This window comes from Bos indicus, chromosome 8 (genome assembly GCF_029378745.1).
Source record: "Bos indicus isolate NIAB-ARS_2022 breed Sahiwal x Tharparkar chromosome 8, NIAB-ARS_B.indTharparkar_mat_pri_1.0, whole genome shotgun sequence".
Classification (NCBI taxonomy): Eukaryota; Metazoa; Chordata; class Mammalia; order Artiodactyla; family Bovidae; genus Bos; species Bos indicus.
This window is the reverse complement of record NC_091767.1, coordinates 25,283,293-25,300,420: the sequence shown is the minus strand read 5'-3', so window position 1 is coordinate 25,300,420 and position 17,128 is coordinate 25,283,293. Positions and strand designations below refer to the sequence as shown.

At 37.9% G+C, this 17,128-nt stretch overlaps 2 protein-coding genes across 6 annotated transcripts in view; one reads left to right on the top strand and one right to left on the bottom strand.

The window, feature by feature from the left end:
- ADAMTSL1 (ADAMTS like 1) overlaps positions 1-17,128 on the top strand; it is a 1,120,558-nt gene that overhangs the window by 1,092,542 nt on the left and 10,888 nt on the right. The window lies entirely within an intron of this gene.
- The window catches only part of SAXO1 (stabilizer of axonemal microtubules 1), a 155,192-nt gene continuing 140,632 nt past the window's right edge, over positions 2,569-17,128 (bottom strand). For both annotated transcript variants that reach the window (XR_011568023.1, XR_011568024.1), the window contains one exon: positions 2,569-15,746. The gene's annotated coding sequence lies outside the window, so the exon portion shown is untranslated. The remainder of the gene's footprint in view (positions 15,747-17,128) is intronic.

The following is a 17,128-nucleotide window of genomic DNA, read 5'->3' as shown; positions in this document are numbered from 1 at the left end:
TGTCCTTAGTTCTTCAGGCACTCTATCAGTCTAATCCCTTGAATCTATTTGTCACTCCCTTATAATCGTAAGTGATTTGATTTAGGTCATACCTAAATGGCCTAGTGGTTTTTCCTGCTTTATTCAATTAAGTCTGAATTTGGCAATAAGGAGTCATGATGTGAGCCACAGTCAGCTCCTGGTCTTGTATTTGTTCACTGTATAGAGCTTCTCCATTTTCAGCTGCAAAGAATATAATCAATCTGATTTTGGTATTGACCATCTGGTGATGCCCATGTGTAGAGTCATCTCTTGTGTTGCTGGAAGAGGGTGTTTGCTATGACCAGTGTGTTCTCTTGGCAAAACCTATTAGTCTTTGCCGTGCTTCATTTTGTACATCAAGGCCCAACCTGCCTGTTACTCCAGGTATCTCTTGACTTCCTACTTTTGGATTCCAGTCCCCTATGATGAAAAGGACATTTTTTTTTTTTTTTTTTTGGTGTTAGTTCTAGAAGATCTTGTAGGTTGTCATAAAACCGTTCAACTTCAGCTTCTTTCTCATTCAGTTCAGTTCAGTTCAGTCGCTCAGTCGTATCCGACTCTTTGTGACCCCATGAATCGCAGCATGCCAGGCCTCCCTGTCCATCACCAACTCCCGGAGTTCACTCAGACTCACGTCCATTGAGTCAGTGATACCATCCAGCCATCTCATCCTCTGTCATCCCCTTCTCATCCTGCCCCCAATCCCTCCCAGCATCAGAGCCTTTTCCAATGAGTCAACTCTTCGCATGAGGCGGCCAAAGTACTGGAGTTTCAGCTTTAGCATCATTCCTTCCAAAGAAATCCCAGGGCTGATCTCCTTCAGAATGGACTGGTTGGATCTCCTTGTAGTCCAAAGGACTCTCAAGAGTCTTCTCCAACACCACAGTTCAAAAGCATCAATTCTTCGGCACTCAGCTTTCTTCACAGTCCAACTCTCACATCCATACATGACCACTGGAAAAACCATAGCCTTGAGTAGACGGACCTTTGTTGGCAAAGTAATGTCTCTGCTTTTGAATATGCTGTCTAGGTTGGTCATAACTTTCCTTCTTTGTCATTAGTGGTTGGAACATAGACTTGGATTACTGTGATGTTGAATGGTTTGCCTTGGAAACAAACCGAGATCATTCTGTTGTTTTAGAGATTGTCCGCAAGTACTACATTTCAGACTCTTCTGTTGACTATGTGGGCTACTCCATTTCTTCTAAGCAATTCTTGCCCACAGTAGTGATGCAGTGGTTATCTGAATTAAATTCACCCATTCCCATCCATTTTAGTTCACTGATTACTAAAATGCCGATGTTCACTCTTGCCATCTCGTGTTTGACTGCTTCCAATTTACCTTGATTCATGGACCTAGCATTCCAGGTTCCTATGCCATATTGTTCTTTACTGCATCGGACTTTACTTTCACCACCAGATACATCCACAACTGTACGTTGTTTCCACTCCGGCTCAGTCTCTTCTTTCCTTCTGGAGCTATTTCTCCACTCTTCTCCAGTAGCATATTGGATACCTACCAACCTGGGGAGTTCATCTTTCAGTGTCATATCTTATTACCTTTTCATACTGTTCATGGAGTGCTGATGAGGGTCTGGTTTTTAGTTTCAGGGCAATGCTGGCCTCATTAAATGAGTTTGGAGAAGTTCCCTCCTCTTGTATTTTTTGGAGGAGTTTGAGATGGATTGATATTAATTCTTCTTTGAATACTTCAAAGAATTCATAAGTGAAGCTGTCTGGTCCTGGATTTTTGCTTGTAGGGTGATTTTTGATTACTTACTCAATCTTCTAACTTTTATTGGTCTGTTCAGATTTTCTATTTCATCATGATTCAGTTTGGATAGGTTGTATATTTCTAGGAATTTATCCATTTCTTCTAGGTTGTCTAATTTATTGGTGTATAATTGTTCAGCGGAGAAGGCAATGGCACCCCACTCCAGTACTCTTGCCTGGGAAATCCCATGGACAGAGGAGCCTGGTAGGCTGCAGTCCATGGGGTCACTAAGAGTCAGACACGACTGAGCGACTTCCCTTTCACTTTTCACTTTCATGCATTGGAGAAGGAAATGGCAACCCACTCCAGTGTTCTTGCCTGGAGAATCCTGGGGACGGGGGAGCCTGGTGGGCTGCCATCTGTGGGGTCGCACAGAGTCGGACATGACCAAAGTGGCTTGGCAGCATAATTGTTCAGAGTAGTCTCTATGATTCTTTGGCGAAAGCTTGTCAATTTTGTTCATAATTTCAAAGAAGCAACTGTTGGTTTCATTGATCTATTCCATGGCTTTTTGAAAAAATTAATTTATTTGTTTTAATTGGAGGCTAATTATTTTACAGTATTGTAGTGGTTTTTGCCATACATTGACATGAATCAGCCATGGGTATACATGTGTTCCCCATCCTGAAACCCCCTCTCACCTCCCTCCCCATCCCATCCCTCAGGGTCATCCCAGTGCACCGGTCCTGAGCACCCTGTCTCATGCATAGAACCTGGACTGATGATCTATTTCACATATGGTAATATACATGTTTCAATGCTCTTCTCTCAAATCATCCCACTTTCGCCTTCTCCCACAGAGTCCAAAAGTCTGTTCTTTACATCTGTGTCTCTTTTGCTGTATCGCATATAGGGTCATCGTTACCATCTTTCTAAATTCCATATATATGCATTAATATGCTGTGTTGGTGTTTTTCTTTCTGACTTACTTCACTCAGTATAATAGGCTCCAGTTTCATCCACCTCATTAGAACTGGTTCAAATCCATCATTTTTAATAGCTGAGTAATATTCCATTGTGTATATATACCACAGCTTTCTTATCCATTCATCTGCCAATGGACATCTAGGTTGCTTCCATGTCCTAGCTATTGTAAACAGTGCTGCGATGAACATTGGGGTACATGTGTCTCTTTCAATTCTGGTTTCCTCGATGTGTATGCCCAGCAGTGGGATTGCTGGGTTGTATTGCTGGCAGTTCTATTTCCAGTTTTTTAAGGAATCTCCACACTGTTCTCCATAGTGGCTGTACTAGTTTGCATTCCCACCAATAGTGTAAGAGAGTTCCCTTTTCTCCACACCCTCTCCAGCATTTATTGTTTGTAGACTTTTTTATTTTATTTTTAAACTTTACATAATTGTATTAGTTTTGCCAAATATAGCAGCCATTCTGACCGGCGTGAGATGGTACCTCATTGTGGTTTTGTTTTGCATTTCTCTGATAATGAGTGATGTTGAGCATCTTTTCATGTGTTTGTTAGCCATCTATATGTCTTCTTTGGATAAATGTCTGTTTAGTTCTTTGGCCCATTTTTTGATTGAGTCATTTATTTTTCTGGAATTGAGCTGCATGAGCTGTTTGTATATTTTTGAGATTAGTTTTCAGTTGCTTCATTTGCTATTATTTTCTCCCATTCTGAAGGCTGTCTTTTCTATGGATTTTTAATCTCTATTTCCGCCCTAATTTTTGTAATTTTTCTAGCTCCTACTAATTTTGACCTTCATTTATCCTTCTTCTTATATTTCAAGAAATACAAAGTTAGATTATTTGAGACTTTTCTTGTTTCTTGAGGTAGTCATTTATCACTATGAGCTTCCCTCTTAGAAGTGTTTTTGCTGTACCCCACAAGTTTTGGTGTGTAATATTCCCATTTTCATTTGTTTCAAGATATTTGTCCTTTGACCCATTGATTGTTTGGTATAATGTATAATCTATACATGTTTGCAAATTCTCCAGTTTTCTTCTTGAATTTGATTTCTAACTTTATACTCTTGTGGTCAGAGATGATGCTTGATATGATTTCAGTCTATAAGGATGGGCCAAGACCTGTCACTGTCCCTAACTCTTAAGATTTGTTTTGTGGCGTATCACTGATCTGTCCTAGGAGGTGTTCCCTGTTCACCTAAGAAGAATGTGTGTTCTGTTGCTATTGGATGGAATGTCGACTTCATTGGGTCTTACATACAGTTTAAGCCCGATGTTTCTTTATTGATTCTCTGTGTGGATGATCTATCCGTTGATATAAGTAGGATGTTAAAGCCCCCTGCTATTTTTGTATTGCTGTCTATTTCTCCTGTTAGTTGTGTTAATAGTTGACTTTATATATTTAAGTGCTCCTATAGGGGAGCATAAATATTTATAAACATTATACCCTCTTGTGGCCTGAACCATTTATCATTACTTCTTAGTCTCTTATACCAGATAAATTACACCTTTTTAACAAAGACTGTCATATAAGTATAACTACCTCCAGTTTCTTCTGGGATCCACTTGCATGAAACATCTTTTTCCATCTTTTCGTTTTCAGTTTGTGTATTCTTCCATCTAGAAGGGAGTCTCTTGTAGGCAATGTATACATGTTGTGTTTTTTTTTCATTCATTATTCAACTATTCCATTCAACTATTTTGTCTTTTGAATTGCGAATTTAGTCTATTTACATTTAAAGATATACTGGTAGGTATGTACCTATTGCCATTTGCTAATGCTTTCTGACTTTTGTAGTTCCTCTGTTCCTTTTTTCTGCTCCTGCTCTCTTCCTTTGTGATTTGATGACTTTCTTAAATGGTATACATATATTCTTTTATTTTTTGTGACTATACTTTTGCTTTCTGGTTACTATGAGGCTAACATATTATAGAGTATATCCCTAACAGTCTATTTTAGATTGATAAAAACTTGCTCTAAACTTGAGCTATTCTAAAGCTCAAAATATTTAGTCTTACCCCTTTCCCCATGTTTTATGATTTTAATGTCACATTTTATATCTTTCTATCTGTGTATCCTTAATTATTATAATCATAGTTAAGTTTTACCACATTTGTATTCTTACCTTCATACTACCGTGATAAATGATTAATCCACTACATATTCTCTATGTTTACCTTTCCATTGAGGTTGATGTTTTCTTGTTACTAATTAGTGCTCTTCCTCTTCAGCTTTAAAAAAGTCCCTTTAACATTTCTTCTAAGGCCAGTTTAGTAGTGATGAACTCCTTTGACTTTTGCTTATCTGGAAAACTCTTTCTCTCTATCTCTCCCTCAGTTCTGAATGATAACTTTGCTGGGTAGAATAGCTTTTGGTTGAAAGTTTTTTTTCTTTTCAGCATTTCAAATATACTGTGCTGCTTGCTCTCTTCTAGCCTACCAATTCTGCTGAAAAAATTTGCTTATAGTCTTTTGGGGGTTCCCTTGTACCTAACAAGTTGTTTTTCTCATGTTGGTTTTGAAATTCTCTCCTTGTCTTCAACTTTTGGCATTTTAATTGTAATATGTGTTTAACTACGATGTCTCCTTAGGGCTTATTTTACACTCTGGGCTTTCTGGAATTAGATTTCCATTTCCTTTCACAGGTTAGGAAGCTTTTAGCCATTGTTTCTTCAGATAAGTTTTCTGCTCCTTTCTGCCTCCTTTCCTGTGGTCCCTGTGATCTGAATATTAGTGTTTTTGTTGTCCCACAGGTCCCTTAGGCCGACTTCACTTGTTTTTCTTCTTGTGGGAGGGGGTGGGGGGGATGGGAGCAGGGCTGCTCTAATTGGATGAGTTGGGTGAGTTCCACTGCCTTGTCTTTGAGTTGACTGACGCTTTCTTCTGCTTCATCTAGTCTGCTGTTGAACCCCACTAGGGTATTTTTCAGTTCAACACTTGTTTTCTTCAGCTCTGTGACTTCTATGGTACTTTTTTAATATTTTCAAACTCTTTGTTGAAGTTCTCACTGTATTTACTCATTTTTCTCCCTAGTTTTGTGAGAATCTTTATGACTACTATTTTGAACTCTTTTTCAGGTAAATAACAGCACTATTTCATTGAGGTTTTCCTCCCACCCCACTGTACTCTGAAGAGTTTATGTCTTTAATCTGGAACACATTTCTTCATTTTCCATAACTCTGTTGGTTTCCATACTTTAGATGAAACAACCATCTCCCCCAGTCTTGAAAGAGTGGCTCATGTAGAAGTGAACCTTGTATTTCAACCCTCAGTTCTGCTATCACCCAAACCTTTGTGCTTGTCCAAGCAGCCTATTATATTTTTAAAAGCTCCCAGTGGTTGAGGATACACCAAGACCTGTCAGTGTCCCTAAGGAGAGGATCTCAGCATCAAGGTTCATTTTGTTTTATCTTTTTTAAATTAATTTATTTTAATTGGAGGCTAATTACAATATTGTAGTGGTCTTTGCCATACATTGACATGAATCAGCCATGGGTATACATGTGTTAAAAGCTGCTGCAGGAGAACTTGACTTCCAAGGTACACAGATATATATAGTCTTATGGGACTGAAAGTGTAAGCTCCACTGGCCAGTGATGGGGTAGTATTCCTTGAATGGCAGTTGCCCCAGGGAGCGAACCCAGGTCTCCCGCATTGTAGGCAGACACTGTACTGTCTGAGCCAGCCGGGAGGTCCTATTGAAGCTCTAGATGAGAGTATAAGCTCGTTCCTGGGAGATGCTGGAGCAATGCAGAGGGACTGTCCAAAGACCACATCCACACCCTACGTTCCTTGAGAGTCTTGTAGTCCACTAGATGTGTGCCAAACCTGGAGCCTGCCCCTCAAGCCAGAGTTCCAGTACAAACAGAAAGCCAAAGGGATGTGCCACGGCTTGCTGTCTGCACAGTGCCCTAGGGGTGGTAGCCTGCCAAGAACTAGATATCTGATTGCCACAGTCCCATGGGACACAGGAATGCAGGCTCCCCTGACCACCCAAGTCAGGCAATCAAGGGGCATCTCTGGAGTGGCCACGGCAAAAACCAGGATGCTAGACATAAAAATCAGGGAGCCAGCTGCATGGAAAGTTCCACTCCAGAAAACATGTGCTCTGGAGCACAGCAGAGGGAGGGTGCAAGTTTAGTGCCTACCCTCTGAAGTCTCTGGAAAGTCTCTAGAAAATTACAGTCCGTCTTTATTTTTTTTAATATAAATTTATTTATTTTAATTGGAGGCTAATTACTTTACAATATTGTATTGGTTTTGCCATACATTGACAACAGTCAGTCTTTAGATGCAAGTTTAATTAGAAGTCTACCAGTCAGGCTATAGTCATGATGATTAGCTAAGAGGCCTCCTTCACAGAAATACCAAGCTTCTGTGTTTTTTACCTCCTCCTGAGCCCTAGGAGGGTGTGATAGCTGTTTAAGAATCTGAAGCATAAGGCTCCACTGGCTTCCAGAGTTGCCTATGTAGTGATGTCTCCTAGCAGCAACTGAAAAAAATCAGGACCACAGAGAGGGCTGTGGGCTCCTTGCTGATTATTACACTCCCTTGAGACCAAGAATTCAAACTCCCCTAGCATCCAGACCAAGCAGTCAAGAGGCCTCCTCTGGGCAGCAGCCACAAAGACTAAGGCACCAAATGCATGTGAAAACTCCCTTCTAGGAGACACTGGTGCTCTGGAGGATGGCAAAAGGACTGTGTGACAATGGTGCCCGTGAGTCTCAGACCTGGAGAATGCTCCAGCAGGCTTCTAGATTTGTGTTTTAAGTGAGATGTCTGCTTTCAGGCCAATGCTTTAATATAAGCAGGTGACCTTCCTTTTCTTTGAGTATGACCAGCTGTCTCAGAGTTCTGGGATGAAAGCCGTGAGCCCCATTAGTGTTTCGAGTTAGAATGTTTGGGGGGCTCGTCTCTCAGATACAGGTTCCAAAAGTTAAGGTGTCCAGTGTGGAGTCTAAACCCTTCACTCCTTAGGGAGAGGCTCTAAGTACTGAGTTTTATCCGGGTTTATGGCAAGATTATGTCTCAGTTCCTCCTACCTGCTTTGATGTAGTTTTCTCATTTGCCTGATGTGTGGTTGTCACTCAGGCAGCCTTTAGGATTTTTTTAGAAGTAATTTTTCCATATGTAGGAGGTGAGTTCAGGATTTTCCTATATCACCATTTTTAACTGGAACCCTAAAGCTTGTGGTTATTGACACTTTTTACCAAGAGGCTCCAGGTTTCATCAGATGTTTAGAGAGCTTTGAGGGATATGAACCAGTGAAGGAAAAGGATATTAGGTAAAAGCAGTCCTCTTAGGTCAGATAACTATGTCCACAGCCAGGTACTGTTGCTCCTGCTATGGCCAAATACACCAAAGTCTCGCCAACCACGTCTGTTTGAGCAGGTGATGCTAGAAAGTGTGAACTCAGAAGATAAAGAGTAAGGCTTTGAGGATCCAGTGCAACACTACTATTCACAAACACACAAGGGTAGGGAAAATATAAAAATAGCCCCTTGACAACTGAAAATCCTTTTTTTAATTATTGTGATAAAATATACATAACAATTGGAGAAGGCAATGGCACCCCACTCCAGTACTCTTGCCTGGAAAATCCCATGGACGGAGGAGCCTGGTAGGCTACAGTCCATGGGGTCGCTAAGAGTCGGACACAACTGAGCGACTTCACTTTCGCTTTTCACTTTCATGCATTGGAGAAGGAAATGGCAACCCACTCCAGTGTTCTTGCCTGGAGAATCCCAGGGACGGGGGAGCCTGGTGGGCTACTGTCTATGGGGTCTCACAGAGTCGGACACGACTGAAGTGACTTAGCGTAGCGTATACATAACAATATTTTCAATTCAGTGACATTAAGTACATTTGTATGGTTGTTCAACTATCACCTCTATGCTTCTTCAAAAACTGTTTCATCATCCCAAGCTAAACTCTGTACCCATCAAACAATAATTCCCCATTATCCCTTTCTCCCAGTCCCTGGTGGCCACTATTCTACCTTATTTCTATGAATTTGACTATGTATTCATACTTGTCAAATCACACAATATCTGTCCCTTTGTATCTGCCTTGTGTCATTTTTATTAATGTTTTCAAGATTCATCTATGCTGCAGCATGTATCAGAATTTCATTCCTTTTTAAGGCTGAATAATAGTTCAGTGCTAAGTATATAGCACATTTTGTTTATGCATACATCTCTCATTGGATGTATGGGTTTGGTTCCATCTTTTGGCTATTGTGAATAACACTAGTTTGAATATGCATGTATAAATATGTATTCAAGTGTCTTCTTTCATTCTTTTGAGTATATACCCAGAAGTGGAATTGTTAAATCATATGGTAATTCTGTGTTTAATGTTTGAGGAACCGCCATACTGTATTCTATAGCAGCTATATCATTTTACATTCTCACCAACAGTGCACAAAAGTTTCAGTTTTTCCACATTTTCAATGATTGTTATTTTCTGGGTTTTTAATAATAGACATCCTAGTGGATGTGAAGTAGTAGCTCATTGTGGTTTTGATTTGCATTTCCCTAATTTCTAGGGATGTAGAATATAGTTTCATGTGTATGTTGGCCATTTACAGATCTTCTTTAGAGAAATGTCTGTTTAAGGCTTTGTGTTTTGTTCAACTGTACTTCTTGATATTTTCTGAATATTAATCCTTTATCAGATTTTTCTCCTATTCTGTAGGTTGCCTTTTTACTCTGTTGATAGTGTCCTTTGATAAAGAAGAGCTTTTAGTTTTGATGATATCCAGTTTATCTAATTTTTGTTGTTTTCTATGCTTTCAGTGTCATATTCAAGAAATGATCGCCAAATCCAGTAACATGAAGCTCTTCCTCCTCTGTTTTCTTCAGTTTTACACTTAACTCTTACATTTCAGTCTGTGATTCATTTTGAGTTCATTTTTATATAGTGTAAAGTAAGGCTCCAACGTCATTCTTTTTTATGTGGATATTCAGTTTTGTCAGAACCATTTGTCAAAAAGACTGTCCTTTCCCCATTGAAAGCTCTTGGCATACTTCATCTGACCATACATGCAAGAATTTGTTTTTAGGCTCTCTATTCCATTCCATTGGTCTATATATCTTTCTGCAAGCTAGAACTACACTGTTTTGATTACTCCAAATTTATAGTAAGTTTTGAAATCATGGAGTACAAAACCTCCAACTTTGTTGTTTTTTTCTCAGATTGTTCCAGCTATGTGACTACTTTCTTTTTGTAGTTTTCCATGTATAAGTCTTTCACTTCTTGATTTATTCTTGGGTATTTTATTCTTCTTAGTGCTATTATAAATGGGATTGTTCTCTTAATTTCCTTTTCAGAGTGTTCATCAATCATGTATAGAAATACACCTGGTTTTTAAATGTTGATTTTTGTAAACTGAACAGAGGTCATTTTGCTTCTTCACCTTTCCAACTTGCATGGTTTTCTTTTTTCTTGCCTAATTGCTCTGAACTTCCAATAATATGTACAAGAATGCTGAATATTGCATTCTTGTTCATCTTAGGGGAAAAGTTTTTAGTCTTTACTATTGAGGATCATGTTTGTGGGATTTTCGTGTATGGTATTTATTATTTTAAGGTCGTTTTCTTCTACTCCTAGTTTTTTATGTTTTATTATGAAAAGCTGTTGGATTTTGTCATGTGCTTTTTTTGCATCAGTTGAGATGATCATGTGCTTTTTCTCTTCATTATGCTAATATGGTATTATAGAACAGTGACTGATTTTCATATGTTGAATCATCCTTTCATTCCAAAAATAAATCCTATGACTTTGTGGCATATAATCATTTTATTATGCTAAATTTGGTTAGCTAGTATTTTGTTCAGGATTTCATCATCAATAGTCAGAAGGAAGATTGTTCTTTAGTTTTATTATAGTGTTTTGGTATGCTGGCCTCATAGAATGAATTAGGCAGTGTTCGTGTTCCCTCCCCTTCAGTTTTCTTGAAGTCTCACAAGAATTGGTATGAATTATTTTTTTAATACCAGGAAGAATTACCAGTGAAGCTTTCTGGTACAGGGCTTTTCTTTGTTGGGAGGTCTTTAATTACTGGTTCAATCTCTTTACTAGTCATAGATCTAGTCATACTTTTCACTCTTGGTGGGTTGTATGTTTCTAGAAAATTGTCCACTACCCCTAGGTTACCCACTTTGTTGGTGTACAATTGTTCATAGTACTCTTTTCATCTTTATTTCTATACAATCAGTAATGTTGTTACCACTTTCATTTCAGATTTTAATAATGAGTCCTCTTTTTTGTAGTCAGTGTAGCTAAAAGTTGTCTATTTTGTAGATCTTTAGAGAGAGCAAACATTTGACTTCACTAATTTTCTCTATTCCTTCCTTCTGCTCGCTTTGGATTTAGTTTGCCCTTCTTATTTCAGTTCCTTAAGGCCTAAGGTTAGGTTCTTTGAAATCTTCCTTTTTATTTTATATTGGAGAATAGTTGATTTACAATGTTATGTTAGGTCAGGTGTACAGAAAGTGATTCAGTTATATATACACACACACAAGCACACACATATCCACTCTCTTTCACATTCTTTTCCCATGTAGGTTATTACAGAATATCAAGTAGAGCTCCCTGTGCTATACAATAGGTCCTTGTTGATTATCTAGTTTATATATAGTCTGTATATGTTAATCCCAGTCTCCTAATGTATGTCCCCTACCTTTCCCCTTTGATACACATAAGTTTGTCTTGGTAGTCTATGAGGCTGTTTTGAAAATAAGTTCATTTTGTATCTTTTTTGGATTCCACAGCAAGCAATATCATATAATATTTGTATTTCTCTCTCTGACTTGCTTCATTTATTATGATAATCTCTAGGTCCGTTCATGTGGCCACAAATAATATTATTTCCTTCTTTTTATACTTTCTTTTTAATCCATTCCTCTGTCAGTGGACATTCATGATGTTTCTTTGTCTTGGCGACTGTAAGTACTGCTACAATGAACAATGGGATATATGTATCTTTTTGAGTTATGGTTTTCTACAAATATATGCCCAGGCGTGGGATTAAGGTGGTTCTACTTCTAGTTTTTTAAGAAATCCCCATACTATATAGTGCTTGTACCAATTTACATTCCCACCAACAGTAGAGGAGGCTTCCTTTTCTCCACACCTTCTCCAGCATTTATTTTTTGTAGATTTGCACTTCTGTAATAATTAGCAGTGTTGAGCATCTTTTCATGTGATTTTTGGCCAGCTGTATTTCTTCTATGGAGAAATGTCTAATTCGAGCTGCCAGTTTTTTGATTGAGTTGTTATTTTTGTGTGTTTTGGAGATGACTCCCTTGTTGGATGCATTGTTTACAAAGATTTCTTCCCATTCTATGGGTTGCATTTTCATTTTGGCTATGGTTTTCTTTGTTGCACAAAAGCATTTAATTAGTTCCCATTCATTGGGCTTCCCTGGTGGCTTTGATGGTAAAGAATCTGCCCACAATGTGGGAGACCTGGGTTTGATCCCTGGGTTGGGAAGATCCCCTGGAGAAGAGAATGGCTACCCACTCCAGTATTCTTGCCTGGAGAATCCCAATGGACAGAGTGGGCTACAGTGGGGTTGCAAAGAGTCGGACCTGACTGAGCAACTAAGCACAGCACGTTTTTATTTTCATTGAAGGTAGATCCAAAAAGATATTGCTGCAATTTATGTTAGAGGATTCTGCCTGTGTTTTCCTCTAAGAGTTTTATAGTATCCAAGCTTTTGTTTTTTTTACATGTAACTGTCCAGTACCATTTATAGAAGAGGCTGCCGCTTCTCCATTGTGTAATCTTGCCTCCTTTGTCATTGACTAATCAACCATAGGTGCATGGGTTTATTTCTGGGCTTTCTATCCTATTCCATTGATCTACATTTGTTTTTGTACCAGTACCATATTCTTTCGTACTCTGTACCTTTGTATTAATAGTATAATCTTAAGACAGGAAGCCTGACTCCTCCAACTATTTTTTCTTTCTAAAGACTGCTTCAGCTATTCAGAGTCTTTTGTGTCTTCATGCAAATTTTAAGATTTTTTGTTCTAGTTTTGTGAAAAATGCCATTGCAATATAATTTGATAGGGACTGCATTGAATCTTAGCAGATTGCCTTGTAGATCTGCAAACAGTGACTGACAGTCTTCTTTTCCTATTTGAATTCATTTCTTTTTCTTCTCTAATTGCCATGACTAGACTTCAAAAACCATGTTGAATAAAAGTGGCAAGAGTGGACATCCTTGCCTTCTTTGTGATCTTAGAGGAAATGTTTTCAGTTTTTTGAAACTGTCACTGTTTGCAGGTAACATACTATACATAGAAAATCCTAAAGATGTCACCAGAAAAGTACTAGAGCTAATCAATGAATTTAGTAAAGCTGCGGAATACAAAATTCCTATACACTAACTACAAAAAAAAATCAGAGACATTAAGGAAACAATCCTATTCACTACTGCAACTCAAAGAATAAAATACTTAGTAATAAACCTACCTACAGAGACAAAAGACTTGTATGCAGAAAACTATAAAAAAAAAAACAAGATGAAAACTATAAGAAAAATGACACAAATTGAGAGAGATAGCATGTTCTTAGATGGAAAAATCAATATTGTGAAAATGACTATACTACCCAAAGCAATCTACAGAGTCAATGTAACCCCTATCAAATTACCAATGGCATTTTTCACAAAACTAGAACAAAAAAATTTTTACAGTGTATATGGAAACACAAAAGACCTCAAATAGTCAAAGCGGTCTTAAAAATAAAAACAGAGCTGAAGGAATCAAGCTCCCTGACTTCACACTACACTACAAAGCTACAGTAATTAAGATAGCATGGTACTGGCACAAAAACAGAAGTGTAGATCAATGGAACACGATAGAAAGCCCAAAGATAAACCCAAGCACCCAAGGGCACCTTACCTTTGACAAAGGAGGAAAGAATATACAGTGGGGACAAGACAGATTCTTCAATAAGTGGTGCTGGGAAAACCAGACAGCTACATGTGAAAAATAAAATTAGAATACTTCCTAACACCATACACAAAAGTAAACTCAAAATGGCCTATAGACCTAAATGTAGGCCAGAAACTATAAAACTCTTAAAGGAAAACATAGCTAGAATAGTTTCTGACATAAATAATAGCAAGATTCTTTTTGACCACCTTCTAGAGTAATGAAAATAAACAAATGAGACCTAATTAAACAAGACAAAAAAACAACCCTCAGAATGGGAGAAAATACTTGCAAATGAAGCAACTGATAAAGGATTAATCTCCAAAATATACAAGCAGCTCAGTATCACAAAAACAAACAACCTGATCAAAAAATGGACAGAAGACCTGAATAGACATTTCTCCAGAGAAGACATACAGATGGCCAACAAACACAAGAAAAGATGACCAACACTGCTCGCTATTAGAGAAATGCAAATCAAAACAACGAGATCTCACCTCACACCGGTCAGAATGGCCATCATCAAAAAAATCTATGAACAATAAATGCTGGAGAAGGTGTGGCAAAAAGGGAACCCTCTTGCTGGGAATGTACATTGATACAACCTCTATGGAGAACAGCATGTTCCTTGAAAAACTAAAAATAAAACCATATGACCCAGCAATTGCACTACTGGACATACACTCCAAGAAAACCATACTTTGAAGATACATACACCTCAGTGTTCACTGCAGCACTATTTACAATAGCCAGGACATGGAAGCAACCCAAATGACCATCAGTAGAGGAATGGCTAAAGAAGATGTGCTACATATACACAATGGAATATTACTCAGCCATTAATATTCTGAGTACAAAATATTACTCTAGAACAAAACTGGGTCATTCGTAGTGATGTGGATGGACCTAGAGTAAGTCAGAAAGAGAAAAACAAATATCATATATTAACGCATATATCAGAGAAGTCAATGGCACCCCACTCCAGTGTTCTTGCCTGGAGAATCCCAGGGATAGGGGAGCCTGGTGGGCTGCCATCTATGGGGTCGCACAGAGTTGGACACGACTGAGGCGACTTAGCAGCAGCAATGTATATATGGAATTTAGACAAATGGTACTGATGAATCTATTTGCAGGGCAGGAATAGAGAAACGGACACTTTGGACACAGAGAGGGAAGGCGATGGTGAGATGAACTGGGAGAGTAGGACTGACATATAAACACTACCATGTGTAAAACAAATAGCTAGTGAGAAGCTACTGTATAACCGGGGAGCTCAGCTCAGGGCTCTGACGACCTAGAAGGGGATGTGTGGGGGTGTGTATCTGATTCACACTGTTGTATAGCAGAAACTAACATGACATTGTAAAGTGATTATACTCCGGTTGTGGAAAGTAATAAATAGATAACCAACAGGACCCACTGTATAGCACAGGGAACTCTGTTCAGTGCTCTGTAATAACCTAAATGGGAAGAGGATTTGAAAAAGGATAGATAAATGTATATGTATCACTGAATCACTTTGCTGTATACCTGAAACTAACACAACATTGTTAATCAATCATGTGAATGTGAAATATATAGTTGCTGTACAATATTATATAAAGTTACAGACGTATAAGAGTGATTCACAACTTCCAAAGGCTATACTCCATTGATATTTATCACAAAACACTGGCTATATTCCCTGCGTTATATAATATATTCTCATAGCTTATTTCGCATAATAGTTGCTATCTCTAAATTCCCTACCATTTTGTCCCTTCCCCTTCACTCATCTGACTGGTAATCAGTACTTTACTCTGTAAATCTGTGAGTCTGTTTCTTTTTTGTTACATTCACTAGTTTCTTATATTTTTCAGATTCCACATATGAGTGATATCATACACTATTCGTCTTTCTCTGACTTATTTCACTTAGCATAATACCTCCAAGTCCATCTCTCTTGTTTTATTGCTTGAAATCATGTGTCTTGATGTGGATCTCTTTGGGTTCATTTTGTGTGGGAATTTCTTCAATTTCAGGAAGTTTTCAGCCATAATTTCACCAAATATATTTGTAATCCTTTCCTCTCTCTTCTCCTTCTGAAAATGAATGACAATGAAAGTGTTAGTCACTCAGTCGTGTCCGACTCTTTGAGACCATGGACTGTAGCCCACCAGGTTTCTCTGTCCATGGAATTCTCCAGGCAAGAATACTCGAGTGGGTAGTCACTCCTTTCTCCAGGGATTGAACCTGGGTCTCCTACATTGCAGGCAGATTCTTTACCATCTGAGCCACCAGGGAAGCTCATATCCAATATAAATAAAAATTTTAATTAATTTTAAAAATAGATAAACAAGAAGGACCTATAGAACAGTACAGGGAGCTATATTCAATATCTTGTAACAACCTATGATGAAAATATGAAAGATACATACACAACACATATATGAATCATTTTGCTATATACCAGAAGCACAACACTGTGATTTTTAAAATTATATTAAAAAGTGAGTCACCTGTAGATAGATTGCCAATCTGTGCCTTTTGATTGGAGAGGTTTTTTTCTCCATTTAAAATAATTACTGATAAGGAGGAACTTACTCTTGCCACTGTTATTTGTTTTAGGTGTCTTACAGCTTCTCCTGCTCATTACTTTCATTACTGCCTTTTTTTGTGTTTAGGTGATGTTTTTTATTCCTTTTTTGTTGTTGTTGTTGGAATACAGTCTACAAATATTTGTGGTTGCTCTTGGACTTACATGTAACATTCTAAAGTTATAACAGTCTAATTTTGATTTATAGCAACTTCAAGCACACACAAACTATTCCTATAGAACCTTTTTCCCCTTTATGTTAATAATATAAAGGTTACATCTTTATACACTGTATATCAACTAACAGATTTATAATCATTTTTAATGCATTTTGTCATTTAAATCCTACAGAAAATAAAAAGTGTACACAACAAAAGTATAATACCAATTTTTATATTTCAACATGTATTTATATTTTCTGGCCATGTCATATGGTTTAGAGTTACTGTCTCACATCTTTTCATTTTAACCTAAGGGTCTCTCATGTATCTTACTGTCAAGTATAGTGGTTAATGAACTCCCGCTGATCTTATTTGGGAAAAATCTTACGTTTACCCTCATTTTTGAATGACAGTTGCACTGGATATAGAATTCTAAGTACATAGTTGTTTGGGTTTTTTTTTTTTTTTTCCAGCACTTTAAAGATATAACTCTATTACCTTCAGCCTGCAGGGTTTCTGCTGAGAAATGATCTGCTAAGCTTATTGAGAGGATCTCTTATACCTGATGAGTCTATCTTGTCAATTTCAAAATTCTTTGTAAGACAATTTGATTATAATGTCTCAGGTCTGTAGTTTTCATCAAATTTGGGGATTTTTCAGCAATTATTCCTTCAAATGACTTCCCTGCCTCTTCCTCTCTCCTCCTAGGATTCATAGAGATAAAATC